This window comes from Misgurnus anguillicaudatus, chromosome 23 (assembly GCF_027580225.2).
Source record: "Misgurnus anguillicaudatus chromosome 23, ASM2758022v2, whole genome shotgun sequence".
NCBI lineage: Eukaryota > Metazoa > Chordata > Actinopteri > Cypriniformes > Cobitidae > Misgurnus > Misgurnus anguillicaudatus.
Window position 1 is genome coordinate 30,804,341 of NC_073359.2, and position 26,950 is coordinate 30,831,290.

Genomic DNA, 26,950 nt, shown 5'->3' on the forward strand with positions numbered 1-26,950 from the left:
AATACTTGGGGAGTTGGGTTTTGGTTTTGACATAAAAACTTTTTGTCTTTGGGTGCAAGTATTCAAAGATACGCAGGCAGCAGTGCACTGTGGCTAACTTCATTTTAGGACAAGCGAAGTTAGCCATTTGAAAGTCTCGCAGTCTGGCTGCTGAATGACAAAATATTAATGTTTTTAAGCTGTTCACTGGGTTGATTGAATCTAGAGTAAGGGTGGAATACAGATTCTTTCAAATGACTGAAAACTTGAGTTTGATTTTAAATGGTGTATAAATGGAGCTTTATTGATGCTTGGTGATAATGGTGATATCATTTTAACTGGTGATGTCTTGGTTTTATCCTTAACAAATGAGTTAATTTACTTTCTATTACTTTTGTTGTTGTTTTTGTTTATATTTCTCATTTATACATATTTTTACACGCCCTGATTATTTGGTAATGTGTTTGTTCTAAGGTGTAATATGGTGGTATTCAGATGGTTCAATAAAGTGTGTTAAAAGTCAAAGTGTCTCTTTCTCTCTCTCTCTCTCTCTATGGGCGTGCGTGTTGGGAATGAGCATGGAGTGAGTGCTGCCGAGAGCGTGGTAATTGTGAGTTTCCTACACTGTAAAAAATGATTTGTTGACACAACTTGACTTGGTCAAGTCATCTTATTGCATTGACCCAGTTAAGTTTAGCCAACATTAGGAGTTAAGTTAACTCAACTTATATGTATTTGTTGAAATAACTTGCAGTAAATTGGGCCAACATACCATATCAATTAATAAGCAATTAGATTTTTTTGTTAAGTAAACTTAAAAACATATTGGTTGAACTTAATTTTTCATGTTTTCACAACCATTAACAAAGTCTAATTGACATAAAATAGTAAGTTTTCCTCAACATCACAACTTAACTTTTTGAGTTTATTAGACTTCATTGCTTTCTTTGACAAGAAGTTCTAGATATCTGCCTGAAACCAGATTTTTTTAAATGAAATCAACACAACTGCAAAATTGAAACTCTCAGCATTTATTTTTCCTTGCAAAGATATGAAAACATTACAAGAAAAACCCTCACATATATTCAGCTCACATAAGCACATGCAAACTTCTTTATGCACAGAATCATTCTTAGAGAATGGTATCAGATATTTTCCTTACAGGAACAACTATAAAAATTCACTATAAGCTGTGTTTAACATCTTCAAATAAAACAGCGTCTTCAATTCCCAATCAAATGTCAGACATGACAAGGAAAGAGAAGCAGGACAAGGTAACAAGAACACAGTCTGTTTAAAAAAAATTCTAGAATACCAATGTTAAAATATACACCTCACAAAAACACGTGCAAACTTCTCTATGCACTCGGGCTGCACAATAAGTCGCATGCGATTGTCACGCGCATCTTGTAAGTAATGCCGGTTCCTTGATTAGTAGCAAATCGCCACCAGCTGCCCCCAGATGGAGCGGCACCCACCACACAGAGACGCAGTTCACCGACATTCGGGGCAACCTCGCATTTACAATCGCGGACGTATTGCCTGCGACATGCATGCGACATGGCCCAGCTTGCCAGTGAACCACGGCTCCGTGCAGCAAATGCAGCTCCATCCGAAAGCAGCCGACGGCGACCCACTACCAATCAAGGAACTGACGAGATGTGCATGGTATCGCATGCGATTTATCGTGCAGCTCTACTATGCACAGAACCATTTAAGAGCCAAAATAGTACAAATAACTCTCCTTGTCATTATCAGATTTTTCTAACAGCTTATAGTGAATTATTCATGTACAGTTCTTCCTGTGTTTAACAACTTCAAATAAAACAGTGTCTTTAATTCCCAATCAAATGTCTAACATGACAAGGAAAGAAGTAGAACAAGGTAACAAGTGAACAGTCTGTTTAAAAAATTTTTAAGAATACCAATGTTACACTTAAACCGATACTCCATCGTTTTGTCATATAAATGTTACTACCTTAACTAAGAAGAGTCAATACATACCTCTATCATCTTAGTGCTTGCACTTAAAGGAATAGTCTACTCATTTTCAATATTAAAATATGTTATTACCTTAACTAAGAATTGTTGATACATTCCTCTATCATCTGTGTGCGTGCACGTAAGCGCTGGAGCGCGCTGCGACGCTTCGATAGCATTTAGCTTAGCCCCATTCATTCAATTGTACCATTTAGAGATAAAGTTAAAGTGACTAAACACATCAACGTTTTTCCTATTTAAGACGAATAGTTATACAAGCAAGCTTGGTGGCACAAAACAAAACGTAGTGCCTTTCTAAAAGAGGAACTATATTTTATGACGTAATAGCACTTTTGGGAGTACTTCGACTCGCCTAAAAAATCTGCTCCCCTTCTCCCTCTCATAATAATTATAGTTACCCTTTTAAACCCACCTTCAAAAGCGCCACGTTCCACCCTGTGCCTCCATATTTGATCGTATATCTACTCGTATCAAATAGGGAAAACGTGGATGTGTTTGGTCATTTCCAACCCCACCTCTGCTCTGCTCCACCGAACGAACCGGGCCAAGCCAAGTGCCACCAAAGTGCCGCCGCACGCCACAGCTCCTAAGTGCACGCACCAAGATGACAGAGGCACGCACCAACTCCTCCCAGTTAAAAGTATAGTTCACTTTAAAATAAATTTTTTATACGTTTTAGCCCACCTCAGGGGCATCCAAGATGCAGGTGTCCTGGCCTCCGCGGTAGTCCCACCCTTGATATCCCCAGGTCAAACCGTTGTTGCCTGTCAGCCACACAATGCAGGTCCATGGTCACCTACCAAACGTAACCTCAAAGAGCATGCACAGAGAAGTCCAAACCAAACAACTGCCCATCACAAGCACACACCGATGGCCCAAGACACGAAACGAGCGGTTTGTGTGAGAAAACGAACACCACCCACACTGTCCTTGCCCCCTGCACCCAACCACGTCTGTGCTCAGTCTGCGCCGGAAGTGATCTCCTGGATGAGTTCGCGCGAGCATACGTAATTGTTTTCTTTCATGTCGGTTTAAACATCCCGGATAAGCACAAACCAGCACAATTTCCACCAGCCGTCTTACCTACAATCTCTGCTCCGTGCAAACAATGAGTGACGTACACGTGCGAGAGATCACTTCCGGCGCATGCGCAGACCAAGCACAGACGCGGCTGTGCACAAGGGGCAAAAACAACGCAAATAGTGTTCGCCCTCTCACACAAACCGCTCGCCTCGTGTCCAAGGCCATCAATGTGCACCCACGATGGACAGCTGTCCAACCTGGACCTCACCGTGAATGCTCCCCGAGGCCACGCCCACCAAGTGACCACAGACCCGCACCACACGACTGACAGACAACAACAGCCCGACCCAAAAACATCAAAAGTGAAACCACCACGGAAACAAAGACACCCACATCCCGGATGCCCCTGAGGCAAGCCAAAACATTAGAATTTAATTTCAAAGTGAACCATTGCTTTAAGGCAATAACAGTTTAATATGACAAAACGATGGAGTATCCCTTTAAAACAATAATATCTAAAATAACAATGGTCTTAAACTTTAAAACAGTGCAACACTGTAAATGCTTATAGTAACAAGGAGAAGAAAATAGTTTCTTATCTCAGCAACTTGCTCTTCAAAGAGTGAACTCTTGCGGTGCAAGAGTGTGATCCAACTCCAATGAACAGGCGCTGTATCACTTCAAAAGTGAATTTTAATTCCTTTGGATAGTCAAGGTTTAATGCGTACACCAGGCCAATCAGGTTCAGAAAAGCATTAGGTATGTCACTCAGGGTGACGCATCACCACTTCTTCCTCAATCACCAGGGCAACGTCATTGTAGAATTCTGGAAAAGGCTCCGCATTTTCCACAACCACTAGGATTCCGATCACCACGCCCTTGATCACATCCTCTTCATGGTCACTGGGCTTTGTAGAATGAAAAGAAAATTAAGGTACTATTACTTATAACCAATTTCACAAACAATTTAAAGTCCCCAGACCCCTGCAAATTAAGAGATCTAATGTTCAATTTTCCCTTGTTTTGCCTTAAAGCAGTGTTTCTCAATCCTGGTCCTCGAGCACCACCTCCCAGAAAGTTTTAGATGTCTCCTTATTTAACACACCTGATTTAACTCATCAGCTTGTTAGGGACACATGTTTACCATTTTGGAAGGTGGCTGATGAGTCAAATTAGGTTTTTTAAATAAGGAGACATCTAAAACTTTCTGGGAGGGGGTGCCCGAAGACCAGGATTGGGAAACAATGCCTTAAAGGTTTCAGCTTACCTCGCATATCTTTATGAATTTAGATGGAGTCTCTCGCATGTATCACGGCAGCCCAAGCAATGCTGCAGTCCTCATCCTTTGGTTTGTTGTCTGTAAAATATATGATGGTTAAAGTACCTCCTTTATTGGTTCAATCCTTTGTTTTTCTTTTCATTTATCCTTTCACCCCCTCCCCCTCTGTCTTGAAAAATAAAAACATTAATTTCAAATATGTACACTTTTTGCATACTTTTGTTGTAAATAAATTACCAGTGATGTGGTACAACAACAGTTGTTTGTTACCTTTTGTTCAGCACCAAAATAAGATTTAATAGTAGACGTAACCAGCTGATGTCACTTAAACCAGGAGTGCACTTAAATCAATGTAGTGCACTTTAAGAGTAAAAATAAGTGACATAGATCTATGAGGAATTTAAAAATCTTTGGTTGCATAATGCATGGTTATAATAGGGCACACAAATGAGATTCACCATTGGTTAAAACATGTTTATAGAATAATAAGTGGTGGCATTTAATACAGATTTATTATTTATTAGTGAACACCAAGCAACCTTTGCACCCTAAATTTGAAGTGGATACTGCAACATTACAGTTTATAATTCAAATGATGATGTGACTTTGCCTTTTCAGAAACCCAGGAATTTAGTCAAGTCTATTTGTTTTTTTGCATTAATCTTTTGGCAAAGCATTACAGTCAAGATCTACGCGTTTCACACACACATGCAGGCAAACCAGATCTACGAGTGTGTCATTATACTATTCTGTAATCGCATGCGTTAACGCACACACGCAAATTAGATTCAGAAACCATCAGCGAATGTGTGTTTTTGTCAGGATTATGTGGGATCTGGTTCACGTGGATGCGTGCGTTAACGCATGTGCGTAGAGAATATTATAATGCAAGCAAAACGTTTTGACACAAATGCAACTTTATATTGATATCGTGAGACAGCATTTGAAATGCAAGCACCTGCTTCTCTTAATTTCTTCTAAAATGCCGACTGTCTCTGCCCATTCCTTCTATCCATGCCCAGCGACACTTATTTAAGTGCTTTATCAATTAGGTCATATCTTTCCTGTTCTTTATAAACTTACTTTCCATCCTGCGGACTACGTTTCCTTGCTACGTGACATCTCCGGTCTCCGCTCGGTACCTGCAGCTGGATCTCTCAACCACACTTAAAGACCCGCCCCATTCTACTTCTGATTGGCTAGTTTAGTTTGGTTGAGAGAAAAAGATGTGTTCCTCTCATCCTATTTGTGGGTGAACGCATGAACGCGAAATGATATAATTTTTTTTTTTTTTTTTAATTCGCAGCCAACGCCGCCCGCCGGAGATCCGGCACGGTGCCTGAAAACTTTAAACCATGCGAAAAAGCTATTTTGGGCCATTTTACACCAATTAACATGCTAAGTAACTGTACACGTTTTTATCTATTTACCAACATTAACTTACACTAGTCAAAGACGACTTCTCTTTCTGCTCACGTGTCTAACAGCTCGGTGTCTAACACTGCATAGCTAGCAAAAATGGCTCCTGATTAACGTTAACTTACCAATCAAGTTGTCTTAAATCAATACACAAACAAAACAAGCCTATTTTTTACATGAAAGAAAGAACAAATCGGGGTATACTTACTATAAAAATACATCTGTAGTCGTTCAAATAAGAGCTCCTTCGTCTTCTTTTTTCTCCCATCAGCAACTCGTGTAGCGATCTCGTCCTCTCGTGCAGAAAATGGCGCTGGCGCGTCTTGTTCAAATTCGTTAAAGTAGTACGTCATTATGACGTAGAGATTCTGGCACATGCGCATGAGGCAAAAAATTGAAACAACCTATGTTTTGTTGTTATATGAACACCTTATTTAAAGTTTAAAATTTCCCTTTAAGTTGAGGTTGTTATAACTCATCCTAGTGCGTAGTGAGACACTGCAAGTTGACAGGACATGATTTTACTTGTCCACCTGACTAAAACTCAGAATCATTTTTTACAGTGTAATTCTTTTTTTCTAAACCTTTCTTTTCTCAACAATTTTCTATTGATATTTTGTAGTGTTGTTTAGAGTGTTTGGTGGAGTTTTATTGATTGTTTGGTGGCTGCTACAAGTGTGGCTGGTTTGCATAGCTGCAACAGGTCAGCAGTTTAGTTTACACAAACTCACACACTGACACGCTATTAAACTGTCTCCACCTGACGCGTGTTCGGTTGAAGAGTATAGTCTTGCCGTAGATGAGATTGTTGATTGTGAAAGTATTAAATCTGCTTCTAGGATGAATAGTGCTGTTGTGATTTTTCTGAAAAATGTGGATTAGGTAAATCAGCTACTTGAGAGTGGACTTGTGATTCATGATACCTACACACCAGTTTTGTCCTTAGTAAGTCCTGCCAAAAAGGTCATTAATTCGAAGGTACTCCCGTATGAGCTTTTAGAAAAAGAACTGGGGAGATACGAAAAATTTATCTCCAATAAAGATGATTCCTATCAGCTGCAAATCTCCTAACGAGTGAAAATAAAGTACAAGATGACTTAAAGAATATTCAAATGTTGGTCAAACGGCGGAGTCGCAAAGTCAGTTTTGTTTAATGAGGAAGAGGTTTTAATAGATGTTGATGTCTCTAAATTGTCAACTAAGAGGAAAAACCCAGAAAACAAACCAAACACTGAAAAAGTCTCAAAAGTATCAAAGATTAGTCTTCGTCCTTTTTACAAACAACAAAACGCATGAGATTAGTTAAAGTGGATGATTATTTCTCAGATTTAAAATTGTTCCTTAAGTCAGTTCAATATTTTATGAAAAACACAGAATTTTCTGACCAACCAACCAACCTTTACAGGTCAAGTATTTCACCTTAAAAAAATTATGTTAAAAGTTAGAGCTCAAATAGCAAAGGATGTTTAATTGTTTTTTGTTATTCTTTTTCTTTTTTGTGTGTGTTAACTTTTCTGCTGTGTTTACCTGCAACTTTACATTTGCTATGTGTGACATAAATCTGGGGCCGTATTCACAAAGAATTTTATCTTACCACTATGAGTACTCCTAAATCGCACTAAAAGATTTTAGCTAGGAGGTTTCTCTTAAAAGTTATTCACAACGCCTTTCAGACCTCCTTTTAGTAAGGAAAAATGATAACTCCTAAACTAAGAGTGAGTCTCCGTTGCTAAGGATGACGTCAATTCTCATGCACGAGCTGACTCGCAATGATCATATTGACCACGGTGATTGGTTGTTAGATGACAGGGCTGTCATGCGGAACATAACACAGACGCACCAAATCAGTTACAACATCGAAATATGTCTGTGTCCTACACAAAATAATAATAGTAATGCCATTGAAATGCATATATAAAAGAAAAATCGTGAATGAAATTAAATACCCAAATGAAAACCGCCATTTGCCTAATAATAAAAAACGACATTGCATTAACACTTGCTTGATTAATTTACATCCTATTAGCCTAAATAGACTACTTAAAGCAAGATATGTTGCCCATATTGAAGAAGCCTAATGTAATAAATAAATGACGGTGGATTATGAACTCGCCAAAACGGAAAAGAAAGCCCAATTGGACGCAGGATCAGTTACTGCTGCTGGCCCAGTTGGTGCTTAAAAAAGAAACATAATTAAAGGAAAATTCGGCAATGGGATATCAAGCAAAACTAAGCTTGGGAGACAGTGATGCGCGGGTCAATGTACAAAACAACCGGCACCCGACCAACGTTTTTAACTAACCCGCCTGCAACTTGGACCGCAAAAAAGAAAAAATAAATATACCGGACCCGCTACTTTTTTTAAAAAAAGTAGTTATTGTTTAAAATAGTTAACTGGCATTTTTATTTCAAATGACCCGACCGACCGCGACCCGAATATCATGAAAAAATATTTTTGCATGACTCATAACCGCAGGCGCCCGCTCATTTCGGATCAACCCCGCGTATCACTGGGAGAGGATTTGTTTGCAGATCAATGCAGCATTCCCGCTTGTGTCGCGGACCCCGGACGACTGCGAGAGGCGGTGGTATGCATTACAATCGCAGTCATGGGTTGAGATTGCAGCCTTTAAACGGGCAAGCATGGCAACAGGTTGGCATACAATATTAAATATTTAATATCATTATTGTTTTATGTAATTCTAAAAACTTCCTGCTTGTCATGAATGAATTATGAAACAAATGTCATAGGTGAATAGGTCTTAGTGAGTTAGGAGTCCTCTCGACTTCTTTTAAGCTGTCCCAGACTTAGGTGCTACTTTTAGGGCTAAAATGCTTCGTGAATTACTTTTAGTGAAAAAAATTAGGAGTCCTAAAGTTAGGAGTGACACGCCCATTATTTTTAGGAGTTGCTCCTAAATTCGCCAGTTAGGAGCTACTTTTAGCCTTAAATTCTTTGTGAATACGGCCCCTGGACTCTTTAAATATTAATGGTGCCCGAGAGGACGTGAAGAGAGCTTCCCTTTTTTGTTTGTTTAAAGTAAAGAAACTAAATGTTTTTTTTTTTACAAGAAACACATAGTACAGATGAGAATGAAATTGCATTGAAGCAGTGGTGGCCGGTGACATTTTTTTGAAGCGCGCGATGCGAAGTTCGTCACAACATGTATGTAGCTTGTCATGTGTGTGGTTCGTAATTTCAAAATATGTGTTCTGCGCTTTGAGAGATTGTGTGTGCATCATGTGTCTTGCCAAAATAAGTGCCTGCTGCAGACGTGTCTAAAGGGTTTATGATAAAAGAGACGCTCGCCTTTGCCAGATACTTGCATAATTTCATGCGTAATCAGAGTTAACTGTTAAGAGAGTGTCTTGCGTGTATTTTGGGAACATGAGCGTCTCTTTTATCATTAACATTTTGAAACGAGTGCAGCAGGCACTTATTTTGACAAAACACGTGATGCAGACAGGATCTCTCGACACCAGGACACATGTTTTGGAAAAGGGAACCACACACGTGACAATCCGAACACTTATTTTGAATTAGCGCAGTCTCGGATGAGCAGTCACGAGCCGCCACTGTATTTAAGAAAGAATGTGATGGGGACGTTTTTTTCAGTCATAAGAGTAGTAACAGTGGTGGAGTTAGTACACTCTAAAAACAAACGGTGCTATATCGCACCAAAAGTGGTTCTTTGCTCGTAATCATAGAAGAACCGTTTTTAGTGCCATATAGCACCGGTGAAGCACCTGTGTAGAACCATATAGTGCTTTGTAGAACCAAATGTGGTGCTATAGTGGTGCTATATGGCACCTATTTGGTTCTACACAGGTGCTTCACTGGTGCTTCACCGGTGCTATATGGCACTAAAAACGGTTCTTCTATGGTTACGATTCAAATCAATAGTTTTGGTGCTATATTGCACCGTTTGTTTTTTTAGAGTGTATTATGTAAAGATTTTTTACCCATTTCTTGTGTGAGTGAGGAAATCATTGCAGGTCGCTTGTTAAAAATACAAGTGTTTGAAAATGTAAAGATGACTTTCATCAATGTATTTGCTCCAAATGTAAGCACAGAAAGGGTGGCTTTTTTTAAACACTATTGTGTAACTGTACTATTGATAATGGATATATGTTCATGGGTGGTGATTTTAATTGCACTGTAAATGCAACTTTAGGAACCACCCAGAACAACATGGAGCTAGCAAAACATATCTTGTTAAACTAATTGAGACAAATGATCTGTGTGATGTTTGGAGGCTTTTTTATAAAACTCAGCGCCAGTAAACATGGACCCATGTTAAATAAATGTTTTTGTCCCTCGCTAGGCTTGATCAATTTTATTGCTTTAAACCATTATTAGTAACCAGTATTTGTGGCAAACGCTAGATGCGTTTGGGTTTAGCTCTGAAATTATAAACATGCTTCAAGTCTTGTACAGTGACATTGAGGGTCTTTTAAAGATCAACGGTGGTTTAAGTGCTCCTTTTGAGGTCCAAAGGGGAGTCAGACAAGGCTGTTTACTATCAGGCATGCTATATTCTCTAGCCATTGAGCCTCTCCTGTTTAAATTAAGACAAACTCTTTCTGGTGTAAAAATTCCTGGTTGTTGGATGCCGGGGCACACCCCTACTCTTTTTCAAAAGACATCCTGGGATTTTTAACGTCCACAGAAAGTCAGGACTTCAGTTTAACGTTTATCCAAAGGACGGTGCTTTTTTAACCGTAAAGTGTCCCCCTCACTATACTGGGGTGTTATGACCCACACAGGGGCGAAAATCTCATCTAAACGTTGGGGGGGACAATAAACATAAAATTTTTCAAGAACAATTTTTGAAGGGGACACCAATAATACAGGCAAAATTGTACTTGCAAGGAAATGGGTACAGATAGAAAACGTTTCTCTTTCTCTATGAACAGACGCAAATTTAATTTTAATACATATGAATGCAGAGGTGAAAAGAGTAATAAAATATTCTACTTAGGTAAAAGTAAAGTTACTTTAATAATATTTTACTTAAGTAAAAGTAAAGTTACTGGTCTAAAAATCTACTCAAGTAAAAAGTAAGTCATTTTAATTTTAAGAGTAAAAGTTACTTTTTTACAGCGGGGAGAGGTTTCTAGTTCACAAAGGAAGGATATATAGGGGAGACCGGGTATGATTGTAACACTTTTTTCTCCAGCACCTAAAACTACCTTTTTATTTTAGCTACATGTCTGAAACTTTTAGACAATGTACCCACATTTGTCTACTACAAATGGAAACAGTTTAAATTTCTACAACTATGTCACAGACTTTTTGAGATGACGACAAATACAAGATGGTCCTTTGTTACAACCTACCCCACTACTGGGGTAGATTGTAACACATACTGGGGTAAGTTGTAACAGGTAGACAAAATGCCCAAAAACTAAGGGTACTTCAAGTGTTATGCCACACCAACAGTTTTATTTTAAATGAATAGCTGCAACAATAAAATATGTGTGAATATGGGGAGTGTATGTGTATATTGTATGTGTTTGTGCATGAATTGTCTTGAATTTCTAAATAGTTCCATGCAGACGACCCAGAAATCTTCCTCTTCTGAAGAGGAGTTATCAGCCTTCACTCTTTTCCCGGCAGTTTATTTTTACCTTCTTGTTTTGGCTTTTCACATGGTGTGAAAATCACAAAAATTTTCTTATTTGTATGTAAGGGTATGGTTTCCAAACACGTGTTACAACCTACCCCATCACTGTCACCCATTGTTTAGCTAGCTGTATTAGCATGGTACTTTGAAATTAGCAGAAGGTTGATACACCATTCTTTAAACTGAAGTTTGACTTGATACAACACATACAACATTATCTACAACAGTGGAAGTGCTAAAAAAATATTATCTTGTTAGTTTTTTTAACTTTCTTAACTCAGAATTAGATTTTCTGCTGTAGCTTTAGGAGAGATGGCAATACAGGTGGCAACACCTCCATGTAGGATCATAAAGGAAGTCTGAGAAAACTGAAACTGTCCCATGACTCCTATCTTATACCTGATTCCTGGAATTGGTAGTGTTACAACTCTCCCCGTGTTACAACTATACCCGGTCTCCCCTACATCTCAAACTATGTTTTTAATTGTAAACATCTCTACAATTAAAGTGCAATAACAAATGTTAATAAAATAAAAAGCTTTTTTATAACTAAGAAACATTTATGGAATTATTTAATGATTTTTACAGGTGAGTTATGCACTTTTGAAGCAAAAATAATATGAGGTCAGCAGCTAGTAAATACAATCATTATAGTAAGGTTGTAATTGATGTATTGCTGGTAACATACATTATGTTATTAAACTATATACCTAAATGAGCATATAATGAGATGAGTGCCATGGCTATACACAATATATCCTTTACACATTTATTGTATACTAGCTCCCAGACCTGTGTACCTGATGTCTTTCAATCTCTCTCTCTCTCGCGCGCTCTCTCTCTCTCTCTCTCTGCAATGTCTAATGATCTGCGCATTCTCGAGGACGTTCTTAAGTTGTTTGACTTGACGCGAAGTTGCTAGACCTCAGAAGATAATGCGCATGTATTAAAAACGCGTCGTGCAAATTAGCGGTTAAAACCCGGTCGGCAATTCTCAAACTCCGTACTCAAGAGCATGAACCCTAATTGAATGAAACAATCGCTTTGCGTCCATGGCCAGGGGTTTCTTTCGCAAGAATTGAATTGAAGGTCTGCATTAGCCCGCGCCTGTCTCGTCCCTCTCCATGGTTCTTTTTGCGCGTTCCCCCGCCCATCAATCAATCATCCGACCATGGCGCGTCTTTATCACCTTTCTTTTTTATTTATTTTTACTCAGTAACGGATATGATTTAACATGTAGCGAAGTAGCCTACAATACTTTAAACATACTTAAGTAAAAGTAAAGTACAGATTTTAAAAACTACTCAAAGTAAAAGTACACAAAAAACTCAGTTACAGCAAGGTGAGTAAATGTAATTTGTTACTTTCACCTCTGCATGAATGCATAAAAATGCTTTCTTGATCGTTTATCTGCTTCTGTTCTCAGAAACCAAAATATGTTCATGTTTATATGTCAAAATAGTCCAGTTTTAAAACATATGAGGATAAACTGATAAGTGATGGGAAACGTTGTATTGTAGGTATATAGCTGATTAACGCGTCGGCTCCGTACACTTCTCTATCACCGGACTGTGTGTCGGTGGTGAGGTAAAAGGGGCGCGGGCAGTGGACCAAACCACTGTGAGGCAAGGGAGAGGGAATCAAAATGTTTAAAACGTTTTTTGTTGTTGCTCCGTTTGCATTTGTATTGTTTCACTTCTTACACAACTATTTTAAGTATTATAAATCATTAAATTATTTTCAATACACATATTTTAATGATATTTTAGGGGGGACAACCCTCAGATAGGGGGGTCCTGTCCCCCCCAACCCCCCCGGGATTTCCGCCCATGGACCCACACAGACCACAGGGTGATCACCACCTGCTAGTCTCAATAACACCACTACCAGTAGCAACCTGGTTTTCCCAGGTGGTCTCCCATCCAGATACTGACCAGGCTCAGCCCTGCTTAGCTTCAGTGGGCAAGCTGTCTTGGGCTACAGGGTGATATGACTGTACTGGGTCAAGCAAAAATGATATTTATTTATATCAGCAAAAAAAAAAAGATGTCAATCAATGTTTTTGTCAGGATAATGAAAGCAAGATTAAAAGTTGATTTCAACTTTTACAGTACCACAAATAATGTTGAAGAATTCATAAATATTTAGTGTTAAGAAATGTTTTATGTACTGTTGTGGAAAATAAACTGTTTTTTGTCGCTGTTTTGAGTTAGATCTGTTTGTTTCTATGTTTTTTATTGTTTTTGTTTAATTAATAATTATGATGTTGTAGAAAATTTTAAATAAATAAAAATAAAGAGGTATTAAAGCTTATGTTTATAATTAGTAAATAAGACAATATATAAAAATCAGCAGAATATTTTCATTTCTATGTTTCTGTCTGCTGCTGTTACAGATGAAATAAAAACATTGCAAGTGTATAAGGGAGAATCTGTCAAGCTAAAAACTGAAGTTACTGACATACAGAAAGGTGATCTGATAGAGTGGAGATTTGGAGAAACTCTCATAGCTGCAAACAAAAGCCCCACTACATCTAATGATGATCTATTCAGAGATAAACTGAAGCTGAATCATAAAACTGGAGATCTCAACATCAATAACATCAGAGAGGAACACACTGGAGTTTATACACTGGAGATCACCAGAGGAGGAAAAACATCATACAAGAGATTCAGTGTGTCTGTCAGAGATGAGTAACTCAAATCTTTCAGTTTAATAATCAGGGCTCCTGTGCTTCTTGAAAGTCTTGGAAAGTACTTGAATATCAGACATGTGAATTCAAGGCCTGGAAACTATTTGAAAACAGACATCGGCCTCTTTCTCTCTCTCTCTCTCTCTTTCTCTCAATCATCTTTCTTGATAAAAGCGCTTCCTCACATATTTCTGACCTTAGACTGTCAATATTTGAAAGTTTTTCAGATTTTAAAGCTTAAAAGCTTTAAAAGCTTAAGTCGACACAAAAATAACACCACATTATGTGCACACTCTAAGCAAGCAGAGACATAAAGATCGCTCGCATTTAACATCAATGAAGTATGCAGCGCTGGAGTGATGTAGTTATGACGCCTCTCTTCTCACAATACAAACACATTTAACAAGAAAAATCAGAAAGAGCTCCGTATTGAAGAGCAGTTTTAAACAGTATTGAAACAGAGCAGTTTTAAAGCTGTCTTGGGTCTTAAAGTGACAGTAACCTGGTGCTTTCTGTGTCAGAAATGTTCATTGGACACCAAAAATTTAAATCACTCCTTAACTGAACAAGCTTCTGCAGCTCCACATTTAAAATGGTACAGTAAGGACTGTGCAGTGTTTTATTTGTATTTTTGCTAATGTTAAATCATATATTCTAATAACTAATATTTAACATTTATTACGGATGCCTGAAAAGTAAAACAAGATGAGTATAGTCTTATGATTTAAAGAAAAAACTTTGCTTGTCAGAAGCATTGTTGTAGTGACAGCCAAAATACATTGGTCTATATGTTATTTTAAATAAAACCTTCAATAAATTGTTGTTAAAATGTATTCTCTTAATGTTCTTTGATTTAAAAAAGTGTGTCTGCAGAAGAGCAAAGTCCTGCAGACACCTTTGGTAAAATGTTTAAGAGGTTTTAAATAAACAGTAGCACAGCATCTTTCTTTGGTGCTGTTAAAACCACCACAACAAACCTGGATTTAGCTCTTTTATTATATACTAATAAATCGCACTATAAATCACGAATTGGAATTTGGATCAGAAAAATCACAATTAGATTTTTTCTCCAAATCGTGCAGCTCTAGAATGTGTTCACCGACAATGTTTTCTGGAAATATTCCAGAGCCCATGTTATGATTTCCGTTACAGTAGCATTCCTGTATATGATGCAATGCCGTCTAAGGGCCTGAAGATCACAGGCATCCAGTATAGTTTTCCAGCCTTGACCCTTACGCACAGAGATTGTTCCAGATTCTCTGAATCTTTGAATGATATTATGCACTGTAGATGATGATAACTTCAAACTCTTTGCTATTTTTCTCTGAGAAACTCAGAAAACTATTTTTCGCCGCAGCATTGGGGGAATTGGTGATTCTCTGCCCATCTTGACCTCTGAGAGACACTGACACTCTGACAGTTTTTTTTATACCCAATCATGTTGCCAATTGACCTAATAAGCTGCAAATTAGTCCTGAAGCTTTTTCTTAAATGTACATTTAAATGTTCTGGCCTCTTATTGCTTCCTGTCCCAACTTTTTTTGGAATGTGTAGCTCTCATGAAATCCAAAATGAGCCAATATTTGGCATGACATTTCAAAATGTATCACTTTCAACATTTGGTATGTTATATATATTCTATTGTAAATAAAATATAAGTTTATGAGATTAGTAATTTATTCCATTCCTTTTTTACTCACAATTTCTACAGAGTCCCAACTTTTTCTGATTTGGGGTTGTATGTGCTACAATTTTCTTGTGTTCCCATTTGACTTCTAGACAACATACACCTGTTCACCTCACTGCAACACAGATGCAGTAAAACACCATATTTAGTGTAGTACACACTGTGGTGTTATACTGATGACATACTGATATATTTGAGCTTTATTTCAGATACTTCATCTGTTTTATAAAACATTAATCCAGTCATAAGTGAGAACCACATCATTCGTTTCTTAATATAAACTACAGTTTATCACACTGACTGAATGTTTATGAACTAATTTGAAAGTGGATTCTGACCTGAGACTGATTTATGTTAAACATTCACTGATCTGGAAAAGTCACAGCTTTTGACTGTATATTATGAAAGACAGTCTGAGAGGTTGAGATCATGTGATCATGAGATAAAGTTTATGACAGAAATAAAGCAAATAATTGTTCTGCGTTTCTGTTCTGTTACTTTATATGTGCAGCTTATGCAGGTAAAATGGAGAAAGTCTCAGTGAATGAGGGGAAGTCTTACACACTGAAGACTGATCTTACTGACATAAAAAGAATTGATCTGATAGAGTGGAGATTTGGAGATGATAAAACTCTCATAGCTGAAATCAATCCTGCAAACAAAATCTTCAGTACATATGATGGTGATTATGATCTATTCAGAGATAAACTGAAGCTGAATCGTCAGACTGGAGATCTCAACATCAGTGACATCCGTGAGGAACACACTGGAGTTTATACACTGAAGATCATCAGTGGTGGAGAAACATCATATAAGAGATTCAATGTGTTTGTCAGAGGTGAGTAACTGAAATCTTTCAGTATAAAAATAATTTTATGATCATCTGTACTCTGTTGACAGTATACTGTAGATGTAAGAGTGTTTTATGACTATTAACTTGCAGTGGAGATTTTCACACTGTGTTTAACTCTGACTTATCTTCTGTTTAAACCTGATTTAACTGATAAACCAACTTTCATAATTCAAATATAAAACTGTGACAACACACGTGAACTCTGTGCATCCTTCATTTCAGATATTTGTTCAAGTTCAAGTTTATTATAGACATTTCAACAATATAATACTACAGTTAACAGGAATGTGCTGTGGTATGCTCACATGTTTCACACAAGCATGACAACACAATATAACAAAAGACAAAAAGGAACAACAAAAAAAATAATAACAGGAAGTAACAACACTAAACACCTAGAAAAGTGCATGGTTTAGATGAATTCTCACTGTTAGGAGATTCATAAAATTCATCATCTAGATGTTATAGTTGTGTTTAGATTTATATACTGATAGAGAATCTGAAAGAATCAGTAAATAAGACACTTAATAGATGAAAATCACCTGAATTGATTTAATTTCTGTGTTTCTGTTTCTGTCTGCTGCTGTTTCAGGTGAAACAAAAACACTGGAAGTGTATGAGGGAGAATCTGTCCATCTGAAGACTGAAGTTACTGACATACAGAGAGTTGATGTGATCGAGTGGAGATTTGGAGAAACTCTCATAGCTCAAATCAATCCTGCAAACTATATCTTAAATACATATAATGGTGATTATGATCTATTCAGAGATAAACTGACACTGAATCATCAGACTGGAGATCTCACCATCAGTGACATCAGTAAGGAACATAGAGGAGTTTATACACTGAAGATCATCAGAGGAGGAAAAACCTCATACAGGACGTTCAATGTGTTTGTCAAAGGTGAGTAACTCAAATTTTTCAGTGTAATAATGATGTTATTAACATTTGTACTCTGTTGACAGTATAGGCCTTTATCAGAGTGTGCGTGTTGTCACTTCCAAAGAAAAATAGTAGAGATAACCAGTCTAGTCTGTTGCAATGGCGGCGGGTACAGCGAGGGATTGTTTTTGTGTTCATAAATGTTCTAATAGTTCTACTAAACAGTCGGATCTTAGTTTCCATTCTTTACCAACTGATGAAGAAGACAAGAAAAGGTGGACTCATGCTATTCAGCGGGATGAATGCAAAAGTTTAGTTGTAGTACATATGTAACAGTTATGCAGACAACACTTCACATAAGAATCTGACTACTCGTCAACAGCCAATCGTAAACACGTGGAGTTATACAACTGGGTTAGTGTTCTCAAAAACAAATTAAAGAGACATTCAACGAATTAAAGAAAACCACATCTTGACATTCCTCTCACACTGACAGGCACAGTAAATCAATATGGGCAAACTACTGTTTAATGGCTCAATATCAAGACCCTGTCACGATCCTGCCAGATCCTTGTTTGTACTTAGATCTAGTCAGCATGGCAGGGTTCTGACAGTACAATGTTCTATGTGGGATATGCATGGTTTTAGTCTTGGTTTATTCAGGGGGGCAGGGTTTCATATTTTCTTGAAGCTTCCCTGAGTTCCGCCATTGCTTAGCGGACCCCCACCTGCTGTTAGCATTCCATTGACTGCCATTCATTTTGGTGTCACTTTGACAGCGAATAACTTTACATCTGATGCGTTTAAAGACTCCATTTGTACATTTATTATTTCTAAAGAAACACGAAAATGTATAAAAGGCTCCATTAACATGTATCTTAAGTTATGGCCCAGTAGAAGCAGTTTTTGTAAAAATAGGCTAACGATTGCGTCATAACTTGCGACTCTCTGTCGCACAGTAGAGAAATTACCGTATGGACAGGAGAAGAAGCTCGTAGGCAATCTTTAACTGTTTATTAGGCAATCGGGTGGATGTGGAGGCCTAAAGTCAAGGGAGATTATTAATCAGAATACTTAACAAAATGTGTTCCTGTTCACGCTCATCGTCTCTGTAAGATTCAGTGGGTGATTTAGATCTCTCGTGGCACGGCTATTAGGAGACTAACAATTGTCAGACAGGTTGCTCACGTGACATCTACGTCATCAAGCTCAGTTTGAGTCTGCGCAGTACGCTCGACCCCCAGGAAGTGCGTGCTTCTAATTGACTTCACTTATCTCCGTTGAATCCAATTGGGTCGCTGTGTCCATTTCTTTTACTGTCTATGGGTTTATTGTGACCACACATTTCCCGGGTCTCGTCACTTTTTCCCCGATCCCTTACTTGTGATTCTGTTCAGGTCACAGGTGTATGTAATTATTTTGTCCCTATTTAAGAGTCCTTGTGTTTGTCGTTCAGTACGGGTTTGTCTGTGTTACTATGTTGTTTCATTCCAGTCGTTGTTTCCAGTGTGTTCCAGTTATTAATATGTTATGTTCAGTGTAGTTCTGTGTTTATTAGAGTTGTTTCTGTTCATTTGCCCCCTCGTGGGTTTTTTGTTTCTGTTATTTAATAAATTCCCGTTTTCTGTAATACGTGTCTGCACTTGGGTTCATCCACGTCCAAATCCCTTACAGACCCAATTGATGTAAAAGATGATTTTGTATAAAACATTTATACAGAAAAGAAACATGATTTCAGTTGCCATCAATCAAATCTCTGTCATTTCATAACATTAATGAACTAAGTTTAAAGTTGAATTTGTGCAAAAATATTGAAACTTGCATTTGATATTGCAAAATTGTTGTAGTAAATAGGTTTGAAAGTTGCAAACTGAAAAATTTGAATAAAAATACATTTATTGCACCACTTGCTAATACATATATTACATATATGTACAAGTATTTACTGCATTGTTAAAAAAGTTAAGTTACAATGTCTCATTCATTCATTAACAATTTACAGTGAACTTACATTTTAACAGTGCCTATTCATAACTAAGAGGTAAAGATGCTCAACCAAAATGTGCACTTGAAGAATCTTTTTAGCAGAATAGTTTACCCAAAAATGAAATTGAATAATAGCATAAATATCATTTTTGGGTAAACTATCCATGTAACAGTATACAATCACCATCAGCACTAGTTTAAGCGCATCAGCACTCTTTTAAGAGTTAAGAAACATATGAATGTACAGTTTATATGTAAGCAATAAGGTATGAGAGGCTGTGCTGTATTGTGAATAAGTAACGGCTAAAGGGCGTTGTTAGGCACAACGCAAAGCGGAGTGACCGGAAGTCACATTTTTTCATCATGACGACACACCCACTGTGATAACGGCCTATACTCTATGTAAAAGCGATTTATGACTATTTACTTACAGTGGAGATTACTGTGTTTAACTTTGACTTATATTCTGTTTACATCTGATTTTAACTGCAGATAAAGCTTTTATCATTTAAATTTAAAACAGTTTGAACAGAAACTGTGACAGTTCAGGGCCCGTAATCTTAAAGATTCTATGAGTCCTCTCAGAACTCTTAATTTAGCTTAAAAACTTTTACGTAGGAGTCTTAGCTTAAGAGCGATTCAGGACTGATCTAAGAGCAACTCTGAGTAAGGAAAAGACAAAAACTTTTTTCTTAGTGAGGAGGTGTGGTTGACCCCGTTTTTACGTGTGACACAATCTTTTGAAGACTGTGATTGGTTGGTTGTCCAAGAAGGAAGAAAAGGAGAAATAATAGGATCTATTATTAGCCATCAATTTGAAATTGCAGGTATACTTTTACATATAATATAAATAAATAAATAAATATAAAATACATAAAAATTTAGAAAATATACAATATAGAATTAATATATTTATTTGATATATATTTATATATATAAAGTAAATCAAGTTTAAACTTATAATGTGTTTGTTTGTGTGTGTGTGTGTGTGTGTGTGTGTGTGTGTGTGTGTGTGTGTGTGTGTGTGTGTGTGTGTGTGTGTGTGTGTGTGTGTGTGTTTGTGTGTGCGCGCTGTTAATGTCATATTTAACATATAAGATAGGAAATAAACAGCGACACAAGGTTTTGTAAGTTTGTGTGACTTCTTTGCTTATAGACGATTGTAACAGACCTAAATTATCTCTGCTGCATAGTTGCATTTTTTCTAGTTACCGAATCTTTTACTGTAGTTAATGTAGTGATTACTTTTATTTCTGGCGCTATATTATATTATTATGTCTCTAGTAAGATCGGCCACAAACATGATTCCTGTACAATCTAATGTGTTGCATGTTATTAACTTACCGTCATACATTGTGTGCAACATTTTTTGTATCCCTTTTAATGTTTTGTCCACTTTCCCGGTTGCTTAAAAACTCTTAAGCCACTTAAAAGTCCTCATCCGTGCTCCTAACAATTTTGACCTTAAGACCTCTTTTAAGATGCTTTCTGAATTATTTTTTTCTTTACTAGGATTTTTTCTTTAATTTTATGAGTAAACGCCCACATTTCTAAAAAAAAATCTTAGATTGAGTTAATAAATCAATTAGAAATTAATTTATGAGTTGATGTTTATAATCAGTAAATGATTTGAATTGATTTCATTTCTGTCTTTCTGTTTCTGCTTGCTGCTGTTACAGATGAAACAAATCTATTGCAAGTGTATGAGGGAGAATCTGTTCATCTGAAGACTGAAGTTAAAGACATACTGAAAGATGATGTGATAGAGTGGAGATTTGGAGATAAAGAAACTGTCATAGCTAAAATCAATCCTGCAAAGCTCTTTGGAAGACCTCACAAAGATAATGATCTATTTAGATATAAACTGAAGCTGAATGATCAGACAGGAGATCTCAACATCAAAAACATCAGTGAGGAAGATGATGGAGTTTATAAACTGAAGATCATCAAAGATGGAAAAACCTCATACAAGAGATTCAGAGTGTCTGTCAGAGGTGAGTAACTCAAATCTTTCAGTGTAATAATAATTAACATCTGTACTCCAGTCACAGTATCAAAGTTTGTGAGTTCAGTATGATATTACTTCACACTTTCATTTTAAATCAGATAAACTGCAGATTATTTCATGTGTTTGTTTTTTGGTACATGTAATTTCTGCTTCTATGTTATTATATGACTATAAGATGATGTTTGACCTCTTGACCCTTTTTGTTGCTGTCGTTATTACACTTTTCAGTTCTAAATTACTTAACAGCCTTGAGTTTGTGAAACAACACCATTAAACCATTTACTACTTGATCCAGTACCGCCACTTCCTATACATATATGTTTGGAAAATAAAAAATGTAATTCTGTATAAATATGAATCACAACATCATACATACAAACCAGGCCTGCCAACCCTCACATAATTGACCCCGCTCTGTGTATAACTGCTAGTCATGGAAAGATAGCCTAATATGCCCAACTGTAAATACTGTACAATCTCTATTTGGTCTGCCTCAATCAGCAGTCTAAAAGCACTCATCAAAGTCAAAATAATGCGATGACCAATCAAATAAAAGAAGGTGGAGTTATTTTTTATAGAAGCTGGAGCACGAGCTACAAACTACAGAGCGAGTGCGTCTGCACGATGCTTCAGGTTGTGAAAGAGCAACATGCAATATAAGTAGCTAAACCAGTACTTGCAGTACTGGCACTTTTTTAGGCTTTCAAGCGTAGCTTCACTTTCACTTGCGTACCACAACTTCTCATGTTGCTGGTCATTGCCACGGAGTCAAAGGGTGTTTCAGTTCATTTGCCGCTGCACAGAACAATCGTCTTATGACATCAGAGTGCTGCCAGAACAAGTGGAAATGTTACAAAATGGTCTGCCTTTACATTGCTCTTGTGGTACTCTGATGTCATATCAGTCTGCGTAGTACAGTACCATATTAAGTCGATCACACAAAGCATCAAGCATTTAACATCGCAGGACTGTGGTGAGCGGCACAATAAATAATAACACAGAAGGTGTGTTAGTATAGGGACAACACATTTAGGGGCGGTTTCCCGGACCAGGATTAGCTTAATCCAGGACTAGGCCTTAGTTTAATTAGGAAATAGAACTAGTTTTAAACAACATGCCTTACTAAAAACATTACCTGTGTGCATCTTGAAGTAAAACAAAGGGCCCTGATGTATTTTAAGATCTGTAAGTGAAAGTTGTTTTCAGTTTGGAGAGCTCTGAAAAGTGTTTAAGTCTAGGACTAGTCTAATCCCTGTCTGGGAAACCGCCCCTTAATGTGTTGTCCCTATACTAACACACCCTCTGTGTTATTATTCATTGTGCCGCCCACCACGGTCCTGCGACATTAGATCAGAAATGTTTTGTCTGCAAGTGTTATTTTATCACAAAATAGAATAACGTGAGTAACCAACTCATTTAAATTTCAGTAATTGTAACTGCTTTACTTGATTTAAAAAAATACTTCGTTACAGGTTCATTACCGCTAAAAGTAGTGGAATTACAGTAACGGAATTACTTTGTAACTTGTTACTCTCATCACTGTTTTAACACAACTTGTGTTGGCCCTTTTATTTATTTTAACATGAAATAATGCCTTAAATGGCATGACACAAAAAAATTAACGCATAATTTTTTGCAGTGTATATACATTTTACAGAGACCAGTCATCAGACTTTTATCTTGACAAACTATACATCCTTGAAAAAGCTCTAAAAGTGTAGTTTTCATATTTTATATGTCATCATATTTTTGGAAAATTATGATGTAATGAAGGTCAGTTTCTAAGATTTCATGGGATACAAGTGGGACAAATTTGTTATTACATATTAAAACAGTAAAACCCCTACTCTAAACCTAAAAAATCTTGATAAAATATATGTATCACTGGAAAGCTATCAGAATGTAGTTTTCATATTTCAAGGTCATCTGAAAATAGACAAGATGTAGTGACAGTTTTTTGTTACATGACTCCCCCCCATAGGAATGCATATTAATTATTATATATTCATGTGCTTTAAAAATGTTGACAAAAAAACTGACAGTCCAGAAACTGGACACCTAAAACAACTTTTTTTCACATCAATAAATATGACAAACATTCGCGTGACAAAAGACACACACACAGGAAAAACAACGCATTGATTGACACGTCGTAAAACACGCTCCGGACACCAGGCTAAAAACCATAAAAACTTCACTCAAAACTGGACAGCATGTACACCTACTCGGGAACTATCTGTCAAAATGTGATTGACAGGGGGTCATAAATCATATTTTGACAGATGCAGGTCCCATATAACTACTCTGGCATGCACTGGGTTGACACAACTTATCAAAAAGTGCTATTGGAGGATTAGGCCTCAAGGAATACAGCTCATTGCAGTACAATATAAGGATTACATGAAGGCTAACATATAATTGCTTAATAAAACACAGACAAACAGAGGAACACTGCTTTTTGCCAAACAATACTTATAGGCTACCATACAAAGGTTGGTAAAAACTTTAAACAGTGATGTTTAAATGTACTTAATTATATTTAGATAACCATGTTTAAGTCTACATTAATGTTTTGTTGTAGTTTAGGTTGCTGTTTGTTATAAAACTGTGGATAGCATAGGAATAGCCTAGCAATCTATTATTATGTATATGGACTGTAACCATAGCAACGTTAGCTTACCTTGTCATTGCTGGTGTTGTTGATATCCATTTTGGTTGCACTTTATTTTACAGTATGTGTACTTACCTTGTACATATATGGTAAATAAGTTGTACTTACCGACAAATGAGTGGTACTTACTTTTAGGTATCTACATGGTAATTAATTGATAACATTACTGTACTTACCAGTAGTACATACTTGGTAGTTATTACAGAATGTAACTCTAGGTAAGTACTGGGTAATAACATATACATACTTATAGTGTAGGTATACTGTAACTAACGAGAAACACTACTGTACTTACAAATAAATGTATGATATAAGTATTTAGTATTTACAGGCAATGACAAGTATTTATAGTGTATATATGTATATATATATATATATATATGATAACTAATATCAAACACTTCTGTACTTACAAATTGTATATACATGATAAGTGTGTGGTACCTGTAGGCAAGTGTAAGTTAATGACCGGCACATATGGTGTATGTATACTGTAACTAACGAGAAACACTAGTGTACTTACAAATTGTATATACACGATAAGTTTGTGCTACTGCAGGCAAGTGTAAGTTATACTTATACCATACGTATATGATAACTAAGAACAAACATTACTGATGTACCATTTTGTAACTCAGACTCAGTAAACCCAACCATTGACTATCATAGGCATTAACTACTGGGTACATTCACTAGTACGTCCATGGTTACTGCATGGAAACAGGACTGTAAAATAAAGTGTTGCTTTTTACACAGTTATTACATAGGACCAAACACCTAAGACATAGCATCATATACATGTCACTGTGAGGCAAACCCAAACATTGACTATCATACGCATTAACTTCTGGGTACATTCACTAGTACATCCATGGTTACTGCATGGAAACAGGACTGTAAAATAAAGTGTTGCTTTTTACACAGTTATTACATAGGACCTACCATCTAAGATATAGCATCATATACATGTCACTGTGAGGCAAACCCAACCATTGACTATCTTACCCATTAACTACTGGGTACATTCACTAACACGTCTATGGTTACTGCATGGAAACAGGACTGTAAAATAAAGTGTTGCTTTTTACACAGTTATTACATAGGACCTACCACCTAAGACATAGCATCACATACATCTCACTGTGAGGCAAACCCAAACATTGACTGTCATACGCATCAACTACTGGGTACATTCACTAGTACACACTTATTGTGTATATACAATTTGTAAGTACAGAAGTGTTTGATATTAGTTATCATATATGTACACTATAAATACCTGTCATCAACCCTAACTTGCCTGTAATACTAAATACTTAAATTGTACATTTATTTGTAAGTACAGTAATGTTTCTCGTTAGTTACAGTATACCTACACTATAAGTATGTATCTGTTATTACCCAGTACTTATCTAGTTAAATAATAACTACCAAGTATGTACTACTGGTAAGTACAGTAATGATACTAGTTAATTAACATGTAGATACCTAAAAGTAAGTACCACACATTTGTCGGTAAGTACAACTTATTTACCATATACGTACAAGGTAAGTACACATACTGTAAAATAAAGTGCTACCGACCGATAGAAACTTTCTGTTGCTTTTACTAAGTGCTCTCATTCGCAGAATTATTTACACTTCATGCATGTCCGCCGCTACCGGACCTGATTGCAGCCACTTTAGTCAATGCTTATACAACCGCAGACTTCCCAAAAGCATGAAAAGTTGTGCAGTTTATTCGCCAAATTCCAATTTTCCATGCATACGATATGCCAGTCCTTACTACAGCGCATCTTTTTATGTCATTTTATATGGTTTCTCATAATTTTTCTGTTTTTTAAACCATTGTTGCTTGGGTTTATTATAATTGCATATTTATATACACTGTAAAAAATTTGTGTAGAAATTACAGTATTACTGGGTATTACTGGCAACTAGCTGCCAGTAACTTACTGTAGATTTTACATTTATGTTATTTACTGGCAACATTTTGTTCAAAGTTAAATAAACATGAAAAATTTTTAGACTTTATCTTCTACAGTAAGTTACTGGCAACCAGCTGCAAAATTACAGCAAATTTTTTACAGTGTAATTGTAGTTTGTGTTGCTGTCAAAATACAATTATAAATGATAACAATAGCATTTTAATAAAGTTATATTCTCACACATACTATAGTTGTGTGTGATTTTGTTGTTGTTGTTTTTCAACTAAAGGGGGCACCACAGTAAAAGTCCACTAAGGGCACCCATTTGGCCAGACGCGGCCCTGACTTGATCATATCAGTGAAATTATAACAGGAGATATTGAGAGCTTTTGATTAAACAAACATTATAGCATTATAATCCAACAAGGTGCTTCAAAACACCAGAATGATTGACTCAGATTATCCTTCATTTAAAGATGTTTATCACTGCTGCTTCCTCTCTAAATAACTTTTCATTTGATCTCTCATCTCTGTTTCTTACAGATTCCAAAAAAGAAGATTCAGTGAAGGTAGAGATGGATCCGTTGTTGCCTTATAGCAGTCAGCAGCAGTGATTATCCTCTAATGTAACATCATCATCATCATCATCATCACAAACACATCGGCATAACATTTCTTATAACATCACTCAATGAGTTTAAACAATCCACCTGTATGTTCTCATGAATAAGAGGAAAGATTTCCTTTTGATTTTTCATTTGCATTTCAATCATTTAAATACATGGAATTAATAGAAAGATGAGTATATTATAAATATAATTAAAGTCAATATAATTAAAGTTGATTGAACACATCTGTTGTTCGCACTTATCTACAGATTAACTCTTTGTTTAAACATAAATTAATATTTTAAT

At 36.6% G+C, this 26,950-nt stretch overlaps 2 long non-coding RNA genes across 2 annotated transcripts in view; one reads left to right on the forward strand and one right to left on the reverse strand.

Moving 5' to 3' along the window:
* Positions 1 to 26,950, forward strand: part of LOC141359253 (uncharacterized) — a 452,145-nt gene that overhangs the window by 163,487 nt on the left and 261,708 nt on the right. The window lies entirely within an intron of this gene.
* On the reverse strand, positions 3,059 to 6,264 carry LOC129430254 (uncharacterized). Its single transcript, XR_012365976.1, has 3 exons — positions 5,910 to 6,264; positions 4,271 to 4,360; positions 3,059 to 3,911 (listed from the first exon to the last, which is right to left on the reverse strand). It is a non-coding gene; the product is annotated as an uncharacterized lncRNA (long non-coding RNA).